This window comes from Channa argus, chromosome 19 (genome assembly GCF_033026475.1).
Source record: "Channa argus isolate prfri chromosome 19, Channa argus male v1.0, whole genome shotgun sequence".
NCBI lineage: Eukaryota > Metazoa > Chordata > Actinopteri > Anabantiformes > Channidae > Channa > Channa argus.
The window spans coordinates 13,330,344-13,350,475 of record NC_090215.1 but is presented as its reverse complement, the minus strand read 5'-3'; the positions used below and the strand labels follow the sequence as shown (position 1 = coordinate 13,350,475).

General features: G+C 40.2%; 1 pseudogene; it reads right to left on the bottom strand.

Annotated features, from left to right (window-relative positions):
* LOC137104793 (sodium/hydrogen exchanger 9-like) overlaps positions 1-20,132 on the bottom strand; it is a 52,061-nt pseudogene that overhangs the window by 12,065 nt on the left and 19,864 nt on the right.

Below are 20,132 nucleotides of genomic sequence, written 5' to 3'. Positions count from 1 at the left end.
ACATCCAATGCACAAAAGAAAAAAAAAAAAAAACACAAAGATCTGGCCACTGTCATACCAGAAGTTCATGCTTTGTTCTCTGTTAGCCTGCTCTTTATGTGCTGATAACTGTGTTGTGCTGAGCTCCACTGTGACTAAAATATCTCTGGACATATTGCAGGATGACATAGTGCTTTGCACAGGGACTTTACTGACGACTCACTTAGGCTTTCAGGAAATATAGTTATTAATATGAACATGTCGTGGGGTTACTGTGCTTGGCCTCTTTTAAAACAGACCAGATTTATTTTTTTTACTATACTTACTGCATATCCAACACATTTAGACACATACTTTACGCACCCACTTGCCTGCACACCCATACACACCCTTTTTAAACTGTTATTTCCACTGTGGTACATCAGTACATTCAGTTTAGCAGTGTTTAAGTATGAGTGTGCACATACATATGTGTCTGTGTATCTGTAGATTGTGGCTGACATAAGTGGGCTGATAAAGCTGTGCTGCAGGCTTGCTGAACACGAGGCCTCAAGAGAAGACATCAAACATCACTAGACATCAGATATCAACTACGTTACCCAGATGACTTTTTCATAATCTTCTAACCTTGGCGGATGTCTACAGCTAGTCACTGACTGTGTCTACAAGCAGGGAAATCCTTTTCCTAGCAAATGTCTCCTCAGGAGGAGAAACTCTCCACTGGATGTAATTAGCTGCACTAGTTAATAAACATTTGGATGAGTTTCTTGTTGAGCTCAAGTGCTCAAGTAGCAGATACTCAACATGCAGGGCAAATTAAGTTACACCAGTCCTCCCCCCTCGGCTGTGCTCCCTCTGTGCTATTTCCTCCTCTTGCTGTTCTGCAGACAGAGTGAGGGGAGAACAAAGAAATGGTAGGGGGGGAGCACAGAGGGGTTGGAGACAAACAAAGCCCGAGCCTCACAGGGACTGTGTTTGCTTTATAATCTGAATTTGGACAAGAGTAGAGTCATCCTTTCAGTTTCCTGTTTGCAAATCCCAGTGGGTTGTTCTCTGCACCAGGGACACGTAGACCCTCCTTGCAATAGAGACTGAGCACTGATATGAACACTACACACAACAGAAATATACTGTAGTGTACAAAGGAATAAGGGACAAGAGATAAAAGGTATAACTGGTTTAACTGGAACAGATATACAACTGTGTGCCGTGATAGAAATTGTGTTCCACAAAATGTGCCCATGTCACAAAAACAAGCAGCTTCACATTACATTACAGATATTTGCTGAGATAACAGCTGGTGAAGTACAGACTGTACTACAAAGAAGGATATTGTTAGAATAAAGTCATAGATTTAATCTGTACAAACAGTTGTTTCTATTGGCTGCAATACATGCAACGTCTTTTATCATCTCTCAAAGAAAAATGAGAGTATAAAGAAGGTCTGAGAATGTGCTCTTGCACAAGTAGCTCTGGCGATGATGTAAAAATAAAGAATAAAGTAAACACTTTGCAGACTGCAGTGACTCACGCAGTGGCCGTAAACGCAATGGAAAAACTGCAGGACTGCAGGAAAAAACAAAAGGAGCGGAAGGGCAGCGTAAAAAAAACCAAACATAATTGCTGTTTAAAGTTGTACATGTGGGAAATTAACGGAAGCTGTGGGATGTAGTAGCATATATTTTAAGCAAAACCAAGTTTGTGTTGTGGATGCAGCAGACAGCCCTCTCACACAAACACACACACAGTTGTGCAGTGCGCAACCACCACTGTAGGACTTTAATGGTTAAGTGATAATACTTTTAACTCCGGGCAAATATTAACTTCAATCCCAGAATCTTGTACTGCATTGCAGTCACAGTCACAATCTGTTTAAATTATATGAGGAGGAACTGATATAATGTGTTTTATATTGTTATTATCCTGGATATATATTAAAAAAAAAACCCTCTACAGGGGACGTTACTGCATATGAGTTGTCATGCATGATGTGCTCAGCGCACTACATCTCTTAGTGTTACAACTCTGCAGTGGATGAGGAGATAAAACAATGAAGAATACAGCAGACGCTTCCATTCCCATAACTGCAATGTTACAAAAGAATAATCCATACATGGCCAAGTCTCTAACGGCAGTATTTAGGACAATCTACTGAAACTTAGAGTGAAAATCCCACCCTCTCTGCAGCTTTAACCTAAATTTCACATCACTTGAGCTGGTTTAAAAATAAAATTGGCATAGAAGTGTGTGTCAATGGCACGAGTCAAGCATTCATCTGTGCATGTTACAGTGGGCAATACAGAGCATCTACATCTAATACATAATGTCCTTTTTGTAGATAGCTCCTAAGCGGACAAAAATGTTTTAAATTTTCTGCCATATTGCTCAGTGATGAACAATCACCCCCACTCAGCAGATGTCCAAATATCATGTTTTCATTTCTGGATAATAATACCCAGAAATAACTCTGCATATGTTACGCCAACTTGGATACTGCACCAAATTACGATTTGAAATCAACTTATCACAAATGCAGTAAAAGTGGCAATAGATAGTAACCACGTTGGTGTTTTCACTTCACGTGTGTGATAATACGACGTAATGTGCAATTTATTCATTTCCTGTGCAGAGATACACATTATAATAAGTTTTAAATTAAAGGCAATGACCCTAAATTAAACTTAAAAAATTTGAAACATCTTAAGTAAAAGCAACATTGGTCCTTATTCAATATCCATTGCTCTTAAAATGCCCTTACACCGAAGATTCTGACGTTCACTAAGTTGTTTTTTCAATTTGGGATTTGTTCTCACAAAAGAACACAATCTATGCACACTAACACATAACTGTGAAAAACATATCTTTATATAACAGCATTTACATTACAGTAATATTTCTGATCATGAATAATGATATTATTAATATTATTAATATTTTTAATAACTTTATAAGCCTTGTAGTCATCTAAATGTAATAAATGCCGCACTAACACTTTAACTTCTCCAGATACAGTACAGCATTCACGAGTGTGTGCATCTTCTTGTGTGTGCGTGTGTGTGAGACGCTGTTAAATATGCTGTTCACTTCCTGCAGTAGAGTCCAGTCCTCCGTTGTTAGATTTGTGTGGTTGTGGTTGGACTTCCTCAACTTTTCATTTCAGTTTCTGTGTGAGACTTCGTATAAAACCTCCCTAATTACTCCTGTACATTCAAGATAAAGACTTTAAAGATCAACCTGACTGCGGTCGGCTACAGGATGCACAACACGTTAGTGTGTGAAAAATTGTTGTAAATCAGCATTTCCTATATCATAAACCCAACTAAATAAACCGTGAGCAGAATCAATCAATGGCCTGACTCCAAATAACCCGTAATGGCAAGTTTTAGGAGGCCGCGAGTGGCTCAAAGCACCATGGAGCTTTGACATGTTTCAATTATAATATATTTGGAGTTTTTTTTAGAATATCTGTTCAAACATACAAAGGACTAAATTATTGTACAACTATGAAACATGAACATACTTTCTTCCACTTTTTCTTGCATCGTTTAATAAGTGCAATAATACTGTGTCATATTTCTTCTGTCTTACTTTATTTCTCTCCCACATCTTCTCACTATGTCAGCTGCTGAACAGAAAGTCATCCCTCCACCATGGAAGCTGACAGTCATCAGTGTTTGCAACAGTGTCACTTGAACAGGAAGAGAGTCTTTTAGCATTTCAGCCAGCTGGATCCCTGTGGAGTCAAGGACATTTGGGAGCAGAGAAGACTGTGGGAGCCAAAGATATTATTATCACACAGAATCCATTTCCTTTCTCACAACATTCACCTGGACGTCTCAGCATGGCACAGGGAAGGGGGCTAAATTTAGTCCTATGGAGTTAGTGGGATACAGGGCAGGGCAAGAATGAACTGGATAACTCACTGCCAGACACAAATATCTAGGTAATACACAAACCTAGAATTATATCCTCCTTAATATACATAATATATTCATTTTTGTTTTCTTTATCAGTGGGGACATGCATGCTGAAGAAGATTAATGTCATTATAAATCTCAATTATAAACCAAAAAAATCATCAAATTCATTTTATTTTTTTCATAAAAGAGATGAAGAAATGTGAAACCCTCTATATACATTAGTGTCACATCATTTCCCTGATTACGCATGGGAATGGGAGGCGAGTTATTACTGTTGAGGAAAAGAGCTGCAACCACCAGCTTTGGTGGTGCTTTTACTGCCCTTAAGGAATAATAACATTACTTTTGACAAATATGTTACTAGACACATTTGTTACCGTCTCACAAGCTCAGCCCTAGTAAAGCTTTCACCTCTGGCACAGAAATAAACCCATGAAATGTAAATGCATAGCACCTTCTAAGATCGTCTCTACATGCATTGTAATTGGCCATGAATACTACAAGGTCTTTATTAGGGAAATTAAAGCAAATCTATGTTGTTTGTCTGTAATTCTTGCGATTTCTTAAATTTGCCATCCGCAAGAGCTATTAGTGAGTGCGATGATTGCGAAAGCCACACAAATATGGACATCTATGCCAAAGTCTCTCACAGGCCGATTCAGGTCCTTGCTGAATCACTGTAAAACCTCAAGCTGTTTAATGACTGTTAATGACTGGCAAAGTGTTTTTACTGAAAATGCAGTAATAGCCTGTTGCATTGCTGCTCGCTGGCATGTGTGTATGTACACAGCTGAATGGGAAATCATAATGAAAAGGGCTGTGGTCAGGGGAAACCAATCTCAAAGGGTGTTGATGAAGTTTTCAATACATGGACTAGTCTTACAGCACTTGTCTGGAGGTCTAATTTCACTACCACTCATAACTTTGGGGCCTAAAAAAACAAATCATATTTCTTGACTTTATTTATTCCTCCCTTCCTTTCTTCTTCTTTTCTCTCACTCTCGCCGCTCTCGTCTGGCTCTGAATCTTGATCCTGTGTTTGGTTGTCATATTTGGACAGTGCAATCTCTTTATTACAAAGGATCGAGGGTGGTGTCTGCTACCACCAGCTAAGTCTATCAGGCAAATCTCAGAGATAGGACATACCGGTATTGGGTTTAATTAAGCTTTTTGTGTGCTTGGTATTGGTTGACTGCTTTCTGCTGCAAAGATGAGAGATTCCCTTGTCTCTTAAATGAAAACAGACAATAGGGTTTTTGTATCACTGTATTTCACATAAGGTTTGATACATGTTATCAAATTAACCCTGCACTGGATGATGATTTGAAAAGGACTTTGAGAAAGGCAGCAAGAGATGATAGTGAGAAGTATATTTGTAACTGTGGTCATTTTAGAAATCAATTATATTGTCATACAGACCCTAACACCTACATAAATCTTCTCCACTCACATTTGGTGGCTTGTTAGCTTGTTTGTCTGTGTCTTGTTTGTTAGACCTCTATTGTTGTCCTGGTTTTAACTGTTTTTGACAGCAATGGCTGTTCAATGGCACAGACAAATAGGGTGATCCAGTCTGCCGACTGACAAGTATCAACCATAAATCAAACGTAAGTAAAGAAGATTCATTGTTGGTTTCAGCATCTGCATGGTGACCTTGCAAAATATGATTATTTAGAAAATTACCAAGATGATTCTATAAGGACATGGCATTGCTCTGTGTCCGCAGCCACAGTAGCCAGGGGTTGTGGATGACCATTAGTTGAATCTGCTCGACAAATCAGATGAAGTGTCAAAACACTCTCTGACACCCTCCAGGCATGGAAGTGGTGTCCTGTCACGTCTGGGGATGCACAGATGCCTGCAATGGTGGCCTACAAAAAGTTGATTTGGGTTTTGGACAGGAGTATCATCACCCCACTATCTTCCGCCTGCTTACACGTCTGCTGTTCATCACCCCCTCCCTTTCTTGTTCGCACACCTTCTTCACAATGCCGCTGCAGCTTAAGGGGAGATTGTTCTCTATATGTAGGTGCTGATGAAATTTTGAGGGCGAGTGGTGAATTATTTAAGAGGGAGGATTATGAAAGCAGCTTCTTGGCACGTTGCTGGCGGGTATGAATCGATATGAGCCCTCACCACCCTCCCCTTTCCTGCCTGAAAGCACAGACCCTCTCAACAGAAGTACAGACACATGGCCACGGGACACGACAGACTGGACAGCCGGGTGCACTGTGCCTGTGCATGTAAGAGGCTCGCTGAAATACAGTAAACGAGAAAGCCAGTAGAAAGAGGATGGGATTGAGTGTGTGTGAGAGGCAGAAGGACATAATTCAGACTGACCACGTCCAAAGAACCAGATGGCCAACTCAAGGCCTGCCAAGACTATTCTTCTTCTCCTCTGGTTCTGCCTGGAGGCGGGGGTCCACAGTCTAACGACAAACAGGAGGCTATACAAACAGATGCAGACAACACATAACATAATTTCTGTGGGTGAAGTTTCATCCACAGCTCTTCATTATCTACTATATAGTCCTTGGTACAGAGCAAGTCATTCAAGATTAATTCATTATCAGGTTATTCCTGATGTGCTCCTCACTTACTGCTCACATTTTCCTGTGCCATACTGTGAAGTGTTACTCTAAGCTATGTACCAGTTACATAACAGTTTCACATATCTTCATTCACATCTTCATTGCCCTAAAGATTGGGTTTCATCGGCTTGATTTGTGCAGTGCCAATGCTGGGAGGCTTTCACGACCGAATAAATTACCATCTTCCAGCGCTCACTCTCCTGTTTCACTTGATTGTCTCATAGTTAGTCGACATCCATTTCCCTCTCTGTGCCCTGCGCCTCTCCTGCCTCCACTCTCTCTGTGTGTGCCCGTTCTCTTGAACCGTTAAATCTGTCTCTCTTTTCTCATCTGTGTATTGGGAGTTCATCTTTTGCCAACGCTGTTGTTCTCTCTCTGGCCAATCATTTCCTGTCTCAAGAACAAGCAGTTGGGACCAAACAAAACCACCTCAGGGGGCCTGGATTTCACAGTGTTGACCAAAATTAAAAACGGACAGGTTTCAACCTTGTTGTGTATTTAATACACAGGAAAAAGCAGCAGTGTGCCTTAACAATGATGAGTGCTTAGGTAGTTACCAACCCAAAAAGAGGGGATTAATGTCTTAAGGGGTGTTTAAAGACCTATTAGCCAAGCTGGAGGAGGGGCTCTATGGATGACAATATTGATTGTGTGGTAAACATTGGTACAGACTTAAACATCTTACCTGCAGTTGAATGGATCATTATTATTACTTTTAGGAGATGTTAATTGCCTCCATAGGATATTGCCTGCTGACTCTGGTAATCCTCTAATGGCACTTTAGATTCAGAATAAAACATCATATACCAAAACAACATCAAGGATAAGCGTTTTGAACATTGCATACTAAACATTAGCATGTTAGAATTGCGTTGTGAGTCTCTTAGTGCTCGACTCAAAGCATTACTGCGTCTGCCTCACAGAGCTGCTTGCATGGCTGTATACTCTTTGTCTCATTAACTTTTTAACACTGGGTTTAATGCAAGGGCATATTGTAACCACTATTTTAGTCCCGGGAATTAAATTTGCAAGTAAAATTTGTTAAAATCTAATTCAGTTGAAAAAAAATCAGAACTAAGTTTAAGAATTACTTTAAGAATTATTTAAGAATAAAAATGAATATGATTGAAAGTATTCTTCAGTCTTTTCAGGCTGTCTCGCTTCTATTTTCTGTCACCATTTTTCCCATCAATGCTTTTCTGTTAATTCTTCAAGAGGCAGAGTGCTGAAATTATAGAGGGCTAAAAATAATGGCTCTATAAATAAGAGGTGCCTATTGAGAATGATTGAGAGGTGAGGTCGCTAGGCAGCTGAGAATGCTGGGTAAGTTGGATTCATTAGTGCTCTTTGCTTCCAAAGAGTAGCCCCCACGACTCTCAACACACAGCATGACTTTCTTGTAAACAACACACACACACACACACACACACACACACACACACACACACACACACACACACACACACACACACCAAGAAAGCATTGGGAACAAGTGTTTCGAATGCACTTTCTATCTCTACCTCCGCAGCTCTCTGCAGTGCTGCAAATTTAGCCCCATCAGTACCATCCATCAACCCTCATTACTAGTTTCCCTTTGAGAATTCCACGCAGACCACATTCTTAAAGCATTGTTCATCCACCAGTGGAGCAGAAAAATGTGTGTGCATGTGCGTTTGTGTATGTTTGCATTTGTGCATCTGTGAGAGAGCACACAGCAGAGGCGCTCGGTGTCTGTTTTATTATTCATACTCATGTGTGGATCCTCTTTCAGCCCACAGACACCTGCCAGAGATATACACAGCACATACTGATGTTCTCACTATATTTTCTCTTCCACCTCCCTCCCTCTTTGGCACATAAGTGAGACTTCTTTTTAAAAAAATAAACTCAAAAATACTTAAAAACCACTATCTTTTTGTGCATGCACAAATTCCTGGTTCTGCATTTAGAGCTTCTATCTGCCCTCATACACCCACACAAGCACATAGACACACACACACAAGTGGAGTGGGCACTTTTATTGCCCTGATGCTCTTTTTAATGGTCCCCCTCCTCCCTCCTCATATTGACGTCATATCCATTAGGCCGTGCCTCTGGGCCATTTTAGTGTGGACTGAAGTGCAGGACTCCAATGTACAAGACCTCTGTCTAGAGTCAATCTCCACCTGATAAGCTCGCCATATTGGTGGATCTGACAGACACAGTTACCACGGCAATCTGTTCAGTCTCTCTGCACACCACCACAACTATCAGTCCCCTGTGAGAGGGAATCCATTGAACTGTGTGTCAGAGGGGAGAACGGTGCATTAACACTGGCATACACATGCCCTCAAGCTCCCACCTGTGTATCATCAGCATGCACACACACACACACACACACAGCTCAACAATAAGCTATCATATGTGTGTTGATAGTTGGGCTGGAAGAGGACCATTTATATCTGGTGCCCCAGAGAGTGACGCTGGCAGGGTAATGTGAAGAGATAACATTTCACGTCTGATCAGCATCAGAATCATAACTCACTGGCCTCCCCCAGCTTCCATCACTCTCATTATGTTCTCAACTGCAACAACCTCAAATAAGGTCCTAGTTATCCTGACACCGAATACAAAGCTGAAGTCTCAGCAACAACCAACTGCATTGCGCTGACTGACTCTTTGCCCCTTCATAAATATAGGATGAGTGCGAAGTACATACAGTAGACAACTTTAGCATTAGAAGAGCACCATCAATACTTTCGTGGTGATAAGTCTGTGCTGCCTTGTGACAACAGAAATGACAAGAAATGTCAGGTTGATTCGGAGCCGAGAGCTAGTGCCAAATCAGTACAGGTTGAATTCTGATGGCAGTCTTTCCCCTGACTGATTAGAGACCCATCTGAAAATGAAGCTTGATTCTTAGACACTCAAGAGACATAATAAATGGTAGGTGCAGCTGGCAGAATGTGCAGGGGTCCACTGTGACTTAATGCTGCGCATCTAAACCCTGTCACCAAATGGAGCTGAGCTCATTGGAATGAGAAATGAGACTTAAACTTTGGTACAACGAGGGAGGGTAAATCACCCAAGGAGGAACAGGGGAAGAAAAGAAGTGAGGGGGGAAAGAGGAAAAAACTGCACGTTGTTTTGATAAATAACAGCAACAAAATGTTTGGGCCACAGTATTATAGCTCCCATCTATCACCAGATCATAAGGCTACATTAATAATGAATGTGTTTTGTAGGCATAAAAAGTGTCCAAATCAGACCAACAGAGAGACAGTCTCCTAACACCCCTTCACTTATTGTAAATCCCATTAAAGAATGGGTTTCATTTAATATGTTACATTTTTTAAAGCAAGAAAGAAAAATCTTGGTTCTCTCTCTAAGGTCCAAAGTCTTCCTTGCTTTAGATCGGTCTTATAATTCACATTTCTCTTTTATTTTCCCATGTCACTTTGTTTCAAAGCGAACCCACTGAAGTCAGGATGTAAGCTTCTCCTCCTCTGTCTTACTGTCTGCTTTCCTTATCAGAACGGGCAAACCTATGTACATAGAAGCCATTTATCTTTGGAGTTATGGGGATCTTTTTATTATGGGCAGCGTGTACATGAGGATATGTGTGTGACTTTCCTTTCTCCTTCAGTCTGGAATGCCTACATATCAGGATGGAGGTGATGTGTGGCCTTTTCCATGTCTTATTCTGGTATTATATTGTCCTGTAGACTCTTATCCGAACTTTACAGGCAGATGGATGTCAAAGAAACCCAGTGAGTTTGTGAGAACGTAAGGGCGAGAGTGATAAGAGGTCAGTGGGGCATGAAGGAGAACGAGTGACATCACAGACGTGGTTTTTCATTTGTCCATCTGTCCACTCATAACAAACAGGCCAGTCATTAGCCAGGCTCCAGCTGTTACGTCTTAGCCTCTGAGTTGTCATTTGCTCATTTATATGTACATTAGCACACAAACGCAGACAATGACTCACACACTGAAAAAGGCTACAGCAGAGAGCAGCCTCCTGCCTGCCTGACACTAGTTGTGCTCCAACATGATATACTTTGGAATGACACCATCTCACAAAACTTTAAAGAGGAAATAGCACTCCTATTACTGGCCGTAATGCTCAATTCCTCCAAGTCATATCTGATCTTTTTGAGTTCATGGTTCACATGAATCTGAACACAAGACTGTCATGCAGTTGGAGATTTAACTGAATTGTAGCCAATATGCAAAATCTCTCTACAAATTGTAGTCTAGATGTGCTGACCTGGTGATGTATAGCTACAAGTGCCACTAATAATTGATGCTTTAATTAAAATAAAATTATTTGTCAGAGAAGAAAAATACTGATGTTCAGACTGACAGTATTGAAGAGGACACGTCTGTAGTGTTCAAAAGCTTGAACTCCAGACTGCTCCCTATGACTGGGCCTCACGTCTTCACGTGGGTGCCCTGCCATGCAAAGCTCTTATCAAGGCCAAAGAGACAGGCCATACCTGATAAGGGCTATGTGACTATGATACTGTGTCAGTGGCCTATAATTGACTTTGAATAAATCCCATTAGGACTGAAACGGCCTTGAGCAGGGATCATATCAACTTACCACGGCATATAAGTCACTTGAAAATAATGGTTTGAACATCAGCAACAAACACAGGATTATTTTCCATGGTGGTACAAAGCTGATGGTAACACAAACATGGTAACACAAACATTAGCAACATTAGTTTTTATCCTCCTGGCTACAATGAGTTGTTTCATGACTCCAAGCAGAACGAGTGGGTGTGTGTTACACCTCACCATACAGACAGCCAGTCTCTGCATGAAGTGAGGTGTACACATACATATAGGCCTATTCAAACTTATTGTCCAACTAGCTTCTTTTAGGCTATGCAGCTTGGGTTTCCCCCTGAAGAACAGACAGAAACTGGAACAGTTTTTGACTTTGTTTCAAACTGTGAGGAGAGTAAAGGATTTTCCCCGAAACTTGACGCTTAAAGTAAAATACATTAAATGGGAAAAGCGACATCACTGTCATTATTTGTAAAAACGATTTTATCGCCTAAAACCAAGTATTGAAGTCATTTATTTCTTTTCTCAAACCCGAGTGGCGTAAACAAACCACAATTCACCAGTTCGCAATTGATCATAAATCCAAAAGTTTATGGATTATTTATAAGAAGGTTATTTTGTGGCGACTTGATGAAACTCAAGAGTGGCCAATAATGTACCTTGAAATTGAGACTGAAATGGAAAGGTAAAGAGAGCAATTGCTTAGTGAAGGAGAAGCAGATAGTCTGGCTTTTAAAAGCACATTGTGTCTGGTGTAGTGATGTCTGACTGCACAGGGAGCTGACTCAAAACTGAGGTAGCTTTTTGTCATTCATGTCTGTTTGAGCCTTTACCGTCTATCTACACATGCAGCCCATGAATGTAACTAAATTTCTCTTCTCAGCTCTCTGCTGCATGGTGTGCGGGAGTGTGTGTTTGTGTACACGTGTTTCCTTTTAGACTGTTATAAAAAAATAATCAATTTTCTCACCTTCGTGAATTCTGATGCCTTTGCTTTGTGGTTGGAAGCTGTTCTACATTACTAGTTTAAACTGTGCAGGGGTGATAGCGATAAACAGAACATATGTACTGCACTGATAAAACGAGATATTCAATAGCTCAGTCAGCTCGTCTGTCTGTGCATTTGTCTGCAAGACATAACCGCTTGCCCACTGAAATCTGTAAACAGCTGATGAATGAGAACAGCAGCACCGGTGTTCAGTTTTTGATGAGAAATCACTGGTAAAACAGATTCAGTAGAACAGACTAAAGAAATAGATATTCATCACCATTTCCTGTCTACAGTAAGGGAACTTGCAGACTGGCCTCATTTACTGCATGAATAGACATGCAAAGTCCCAAATAAACTGCAATAGCAACTCCCTTGAATACATTTCACAAAGTGGAAACAAAGTATGGACTACCTCTTCTCTTTTGATTTGATGCAAGTAGTGGTCGTTCTTTTGAGGTAGCTGCAGGGCCAAAAAAAAAAAAAAAAAAATAGAGTAATTTCACTCAGAGTACAACTTTCAAAGACTCCTCTGCAAAACCATTTCCAAAAATGGAATGGAAGTTATATTTGCTTCAGGTGAAGAGAGGTAATGTATTATTCACAGAAATGAAGTCTTTCAAACTTGTAAGTTGTCCCTTCACTTCATACAATCGGATGAGCGAAGGGAGATGAAGAGGGAAGCAGAGGTGGGAGTTTGGGATGACAAGTGAGGAAAACAGAGCTGTTCTCTGAAAATATCCCTCACGTTATGCACTCATCTAGTACTGTAAGCGATGGGTTGTTTTTGTTTGTTTGTGAAGTTATGGATTATGACTGGGTCGAGCTCTGTTGGAAAATTCTGACTGAGTCATAAATATCTCCATCCATCCATCCATTATCTGTAACAGATTATCTGAGTAGAGTTATGGGGGGGCTGGAGACTATCCTAACTGGTTGTGGGGGGGTACACCCTGTACAGGTCAGGATGTATAAGTCAGTGGGTGTTTAAATGCTGCCACCAGAGAGGATGTACTTAAACAGTAAAGAAATTCATACATTGTTGTTTTATAAATACTGGATGAGTCTCCTTTAAGTATTTTTCGGCTAAAAACACACCACACAACTGCCGGGAGCATATGAGACCCTGAATTCTTCCGCACGTTCAGTCTTGGTGTAGACAGGACTTGACGCTTCTCTAATGCTGAGCAAGAGACCAGACTTTGCGGACACAAATCTAGTGCCCCGAGGGACTTTCACAGATATTGGTTCTTTGTCTGGTTCATAAACGTTAGCATTACAATGAAATGAAGCTTATTTGGCTGTAAAAGCTCAAACAAACAACGTGGCAGATTGAATTACCAGAGCCAATTTGGAATTCATTAACGACAGAGCAGAGCCAGGTTTTGTTTCACATCACAAATTGCTTCATTGTCTGTGTTTTGATGCTTTGGGAGAGGGTATTTTAATGTTCAGAAATGCTCCAAGGTAGGCACTTTTGGATGTATCTTGTTGTATGTTTTTGCTTTTAATAGAGTTATAAACATCAATTATTTGCTTTTCTTGAGCAATTTCCATTTTAATACCTGGACTTGATTCGACACTCTTTGTTCTCACTAGTTTGATTTGCTTCTTCTGTTGCTTTAAATCTTCAGAACAGGCAACATTATTTGCTTTTCATTTATTTCTGCACTGTCAATATATATTTCTTACAGGCATCACTGACAGAGATGAACACGCTCGCACTGTGATTCAAAAGCACTGCCTCGCAAGACAGTGGGAGTCAATTATACCCCTGTGATCTGGACCATAGATTACACTTTAATAATATAAGTATGTAATTACTGCCTTGCATCCTTCACGCCTCTTCTGCACTCCTAATCGTTATCACCCACTGGCCTTGAACCACAGATAGTATTCAGAGTTTAAAGGAAAAAAAACAGCACTCATTTTGTGTTTTCATTATGAAGCTATACTTTGTCTTTTGTATACTCACGTTTACATTTTATATGCGTAAAATGTTACAATATGGATAATATGTTTATTGTTATCTCTAGTGTTACATGTTTTCAAGGACCTGTAAACCTGTTTGTCCCTGTGCAACAGCTGTGCAAATCACTAATGGCAGAGCTGGAGGAGACACAGAGAGCTGTGCCTGTGCTGGGCTGATGCACAAGGGGAGGAGGGAGCAGCAGGATTCAAACATGCCGAGAAATGCTTTACAAAGAGCTACTGCATATTAAGTGAGCTGCACACTTAATGTGAGGGTCTAATCAAGCAGTGGCTGTCTCTGTTGGTTTAAGAGACAAAAAAAATCACAAGTGATGGAGACAGAGTTAGAGAGATGAGCGATGGGAGGGAAGGTTTGACTTGCATCACGCTGACTGTGCTTCTCAGGAAAGTGTTGGCACTAACCTGATATCGAGACTGCGTAGAATAGGATCAGCAGCTGCACCCAGCACCCAGATGGTGAAGCATACCAGCAGCAGAGTAGTGGTAAGGATGGTGCGCCTCCCATCTGTGGATCTGTCTAGATGTATGGCCAGGCTGAACGTCACAGCCCCCCTCAGACCTGAGGGCAGAGAACACATTTCTGAGCAAACAGCTGGATTGCTGCCATCCATCAAACCACAAGACAACCAACTGCAAAGCAATTATTAAAAAGAAGCATTAGAGAGCAGTCTAGCTAATAACTTTAACCATACATAACCGATGTCAGCCTGACTATATAGTAGCTGTCATCACCCAGGTGCCAGCAAATGGTGTCAAAAAAAACCTAAAAATGGCTGTACAATGGGGTCATGGCATTTGAAGCCAAAGCAGTTTCCAGAGCAAATCCTTTATTACAACAAGAAACAGATGAGGGATGGTGGTAGTGGGGGAGTTTTAAAAAATAGAAAGACAAGGGCTTTCTACAAAGAAACCTTCTTACGTAAGAGGTAAAGTGGGTCATGCAAGCAGTGAAACATGCTGCTGCTGCACTACCCCACATCACTTCAAATCAAACATTCCCTTCTCCTCCATCATCACCCCACTGAGAGCTTTAACCATTAGTTTCAGATGCTAATGTGAGGAAATGCTTTATTTACGCGCCCTCCCAAAATACAGCTACAAAAATAAAAAAGGCTGAGAGTGAATTATTTTTTTAAAAATATCAAAGATTTTGACAATTTTAATAAGTGCAAACACAGCTTCTACAATGAGGGTGGTGAGTTGATAAAATGACTAAGGAAGCCGCTAGCTGCATGCACACCCGTAGCACACTCCCCATTTTTATCACTGTCTGCCATTAGCTGCAGACTGTGAAGAGAATGGAATAATTAAAGAACTTTCAAGCCCAGTTTTTCATTTTTCAGTATTTCAAGTTTCCATTTTTGAATTTCTTAGAGCAATGACATCACCAATCCAATATTTATCATAGTGGCAGCCAAAGCTCAGTCAGCTCTAATCTCAACAAGATTTCAAACCAGTAAAAAATAAAAACAAATACCTGCAAACATCATAAAGTGCTGGAAGTTGTGAGGTATCTTGTTTGTTCGGCCTAGGTTGAGCAGGAAAGATAAAGGGTAGATGTTGCACGCTCTTGAAATAAAGATGGAAAGCTGTTTGTATTGGGTGCAGATTAAGGAGAATACTTACAACTGAGACACACTCAGACACACTTGAAATACACTTATGAATCAGCAAGTTCACATTGAAATTTGGGGAGTAAGTTGTACTTAACTTCAGGCCAAAATATTAGTGAGTTAAGGTTCTGCTTTGAACCTTTTAAAAGATATTAGACAAAATACATATCAATAATAAATATAAAAATACAAAGTCAGGATATAAAAGTAACAAGAATATTATTAAATGCTTGCACACATACACAAACACATATTAAAAAATAATAATCACTGAATATTTTCTGTTTAGGATGCAAACACAGGATGTAGCACCACGCCGAGGCATGGAGCCAATCAGGCTCTGCCAGCTGTCTCTGCCCTCCACACACACTTTGATGTTTCACGTAGAATGGGACTGAATGCTAAGTGTCCTGGGCAGCACGGGAGAGGCTATCTGTTCAATTATCAGGGACATAGCTGCCGTCCAGGATAAAATTATCACATTTTGTCATATTTTAGTTAAGGTTACTGTACCCCCATTTAACCTTAGAACCTTGTCTGAACCCCACTCAGATCCTCAAGTAGGTGCTGTTAGTAGTACTTGATGAACCAGGAGAGGCTGGGCTATTGATGCTTTTAAATCAGAATTTTTAAGAATCTTTTTGAATGTCATAAAAGTGCATAAAAACCCTCCAGAGAGACCTGTTTTTTTAGCATCATATGGAGAAGGAATTGTAGCTATTCCAGTAAGTCTGGAATAATAAAGGGACCAATATCTTTGGTCGGGGACTTGGTCTTACAGGGCTTTTACTAAAACAGTACTCCCTCGCACCATGCAGTCAATATTAGATCTCATGCACCCTATGGATTTTCAAAAGCAATATCCTGCTCCCAAAAGCAGTAATTTCTCTTTATCAAAGGCCTCTGAGCAATTTCAATGGAGGTAATTAAGCACTTTCATCTTAGCCTCATTTCCAGTAAAGCCCATCTCCATTGTCACTGGCAAAGGCTGCAAGCTAGAGCGATTAAAATCTACTGAGTAACCAAAGAGAGATTAACAGGGTTGAAAACTCCATTTCCAGAAACCTCCATGTATACCTGTTTGTACATCTGGGTCAGTTTTCATTAGGGTTAGTTTGTTAGTGCTTTGTTTAGCCTCAGTGCTCAAGTCAAACATTTTCCTACTGGCAGCCTTTTGGACTGAACATAAGAGAATAGGAGACAGGATCCACTCAGTCGACTGTTTCTTTGGCTTCTTTGACCCTGGTTGAAGATGGATCGTAATAATAATTGCTGGCCGTCCGATCACTGGACCGTGAAAGAAGACTTCCTTGGACTGTTGCCACTAGAGTCATTCCTCAGGCATAAGCTATGTGAAGCTAGCTCTCAGGCAAGAACAATAGTACAATGAGTAGCCAGCAGTCCGATGTTACCCCCTCTGTTCCCCTCAGGAAGCACTCTGATGGATGCAACAACCACTGTAAATATCAGACATCTGTTATGACAGTTTAACTTTACAAGTGGATGAGTATCATTTTACGTTTTTACATGCACTCTGGCTGCATGCATTGTGGGGGACAGAGGCTGTTGCCAGTTGAGCAACTAAAAAATCTTGAGTGATAGATATCTGCTTGCGTGCTTTCTGCGGTAATGTGGACCTCATTCAATTCTAGACAGAAAACTTTGCTGTTGATGTTTTAGATGGTAGTGCATCTGCCTGGGAAGGGTTTGGACGTGATGTCAAACTCTCTACCAAGGCTGTGAAAACATCTTCATATTCCTTGTTCACTCGAATTTAAATGACTTTTCGCTTTTAACAAGCTGCAGCAATTGCTGTGTGTGGCTAAAATCAATCGACTGCCATTATCACTGTTTAGAAATGTTCTGTCAAGTCCATTGATCAACTATTAATTTCAACACTGTCTACACTTGGTTATTTTCCAGAAAAAAACAAAATAACTGCTTAACAATTTTACAAACCCTTTAGGTTGGATTTTTCCTTTACTACAACCAGAATACAATAACAAATAACAAGAACCTCTTACAGTGCAGTTTGTGGAACTAATACAATCGAATCTTCAACTTCAACAGCATTTAATAATCCAGCCCACTGTATTTTAAAGCATTGTAAGCTTATTTCAAACTGGCAAACATCTTGTTTTTCTTGAGAACAGAAGACAAGCAGAAGTAACAGTAACTGCAGTCTGATTTTAAAATGGAATTTCATTAATGTTACGGATCTGCAGAGATCAGGACATTTAAAAACCTCACCAGCTCAAGCCTGTAAGAGCTGAATTATTATTTATTTATTTATTTTAGGAATTTATTTAGAAAATTACAGTACTGCTGTAGTGAGAAGGAAGAGTTAGAAATAGTGAAACCACCCCGGTCAAATAAGTGGCAGATGATTGTGCAGATAAGAAATATGAGTGAAGGTTGAGGAGACAGAACAAAACATAACAGAACTAAATTTCTAAATTCTGAATGGGCTCCAAAGGCTGTACAGCAGGGAGTGAAGATGCTCCATCATAAAGCAGAAAGGATACAAATGCCCCAGAAATGAATAGGGCTTTGAAGACATGGTGAGGGAACGTCAACAAAACATATCCCATGTAGCTGAAGATGAAAATCTCCCCCAGGAAGTTGAAGATTTCAAAGAGCTGCGAATTATAAAAGGGATTGAGAGGATCATGAGGGAGAAGGTCATCTGAGATGGGGAGTTCAGGGTGTGTGTGTGTGTGTGTGTGTGTGTGTGTGTGTGTGTGTGTGTGTGTGTGTGAACTCACACCCTATTGAAAAAAGTAAACAGCATTTGATTATTACAAATATTACAAATCCAGTGTTAATGATATTCCCAGATGCTTTAAGGCAGCAACTGCAAACATCTCTACCACTCAAGGACATAATGTGGCTTCATTTAATACATTTAGTCATTATATTTCTTAATAAAACATTTAATTTGAAACACCCTATTTGTTGAAACTGTTCCACTGTGGAAGCTGACTGGACAGCTAATAACCTTCCTTTCTCATAACATAAAGAAATGTTATAAATCATCAAATCAGTTCTACAGTTCCTATAATGATCTAGAGCTCAGTATCATTTACTGTAGATAATAATAAAATTGGATTTAGGTTGATGAGGCATTTCTGCATTAGGATATAAACATTAATTATGGTCCTTATGTTGTATCGAGATTGAATCAAAGCAGATGTTTTGATTTAATTAATAATGTATTATTTCTGTGTCTCTCGGTTATACCAGCTTTGATTTAAAGCTTCGGTAAAAAGCTTTTTAAATAAGTGTACCTTTACCCCTTAAGAGCATCATATCACAAGGACACGAGATGCCACAAGGTAAAATATTTTTCCTACTAGCTATTCAACTAGTCTGCATACACTAAATCACTTTGTCTTTCCCTTATAGCTGGGACTGCATATATAAATCAAAGAAATATAGATAAAGGCATTCTGCCAAGTAACCAGGCTGCACCATATGCATACATTGACCAATGGGTAGCCAATCCACTTTATAGGGAAATGCTTCAGTTGTGCTGCATAGCTTTTTAAAAGCTTTTCTGTGATAAACAGTTAGCTGCACTGTGGAACCAATAATGAATAATAAATGGATAGATGAGTATATTTGTGTACTTCTGATTTATTTGCTCCTCTGTAAAGCTTACATTATGACAGTGGTCTCTGTCTCGGTGCTCAGCCTTTTAAGCAGATAGCTAGAGACTGGCCTCCCACACAGACACCCACCGGACAAGCAGAGCACTAATGGCAATTAATGATTGCTTGCACACGCACACAAGACACAAACTGTGGCATCAGCAGGCAGCGCGAACATAGTGAGGAGACTGAAAAATGCTGTTTGAAAACAACAATGAAATCAACCTCAACCGTCCTCCATTAACCCACCTGCTTGGTCCTGGTTCTGCCCTCGGAGGACAAATTGTGGACCGTGTATCTTGCCTGGCTCATGCCACAGAAGAGCACTGCCACAATACCTGAAAGTTAAAGAAAATGTGAAATTCACAAAAGTCCAAAAAAACTCAGGTTAATGTCCTATAGATAGCAGAGAATTGAAGAATGTGCTGTGTCTGATCAGTACAAAGTCTGCACAATCACTAATTCATGCACATATTGCATACATGTGTATGGTTGTGTGCTAGTGAATACACAATGCTTATCATGTTGAACATATGCTGTAGGATGTTCCTCCCTCATGGGAAAATTATCTGTGAAAAGGGCTTCTGTTAGGCTCAGAATAATATTAAAATGCAAGTTTCTGCAATAAAAATGATTTAAAGTTTAGCTACAAAACATGAGAACTATCTATGTAATATATAGTATGCTAAGAAGTGTTGTCTAAGGGTCCAAGAATCCAACTGAATGCTCCTGTCTGTGCAGCTACTTCTTCATCTGAGTATTAAGTGATATCAGATCAGACCAACCCACGTTTGAATCCACCCTGTTTCCAGTAAATTCCAGATGTTTAAACAGCTTAATCAAAT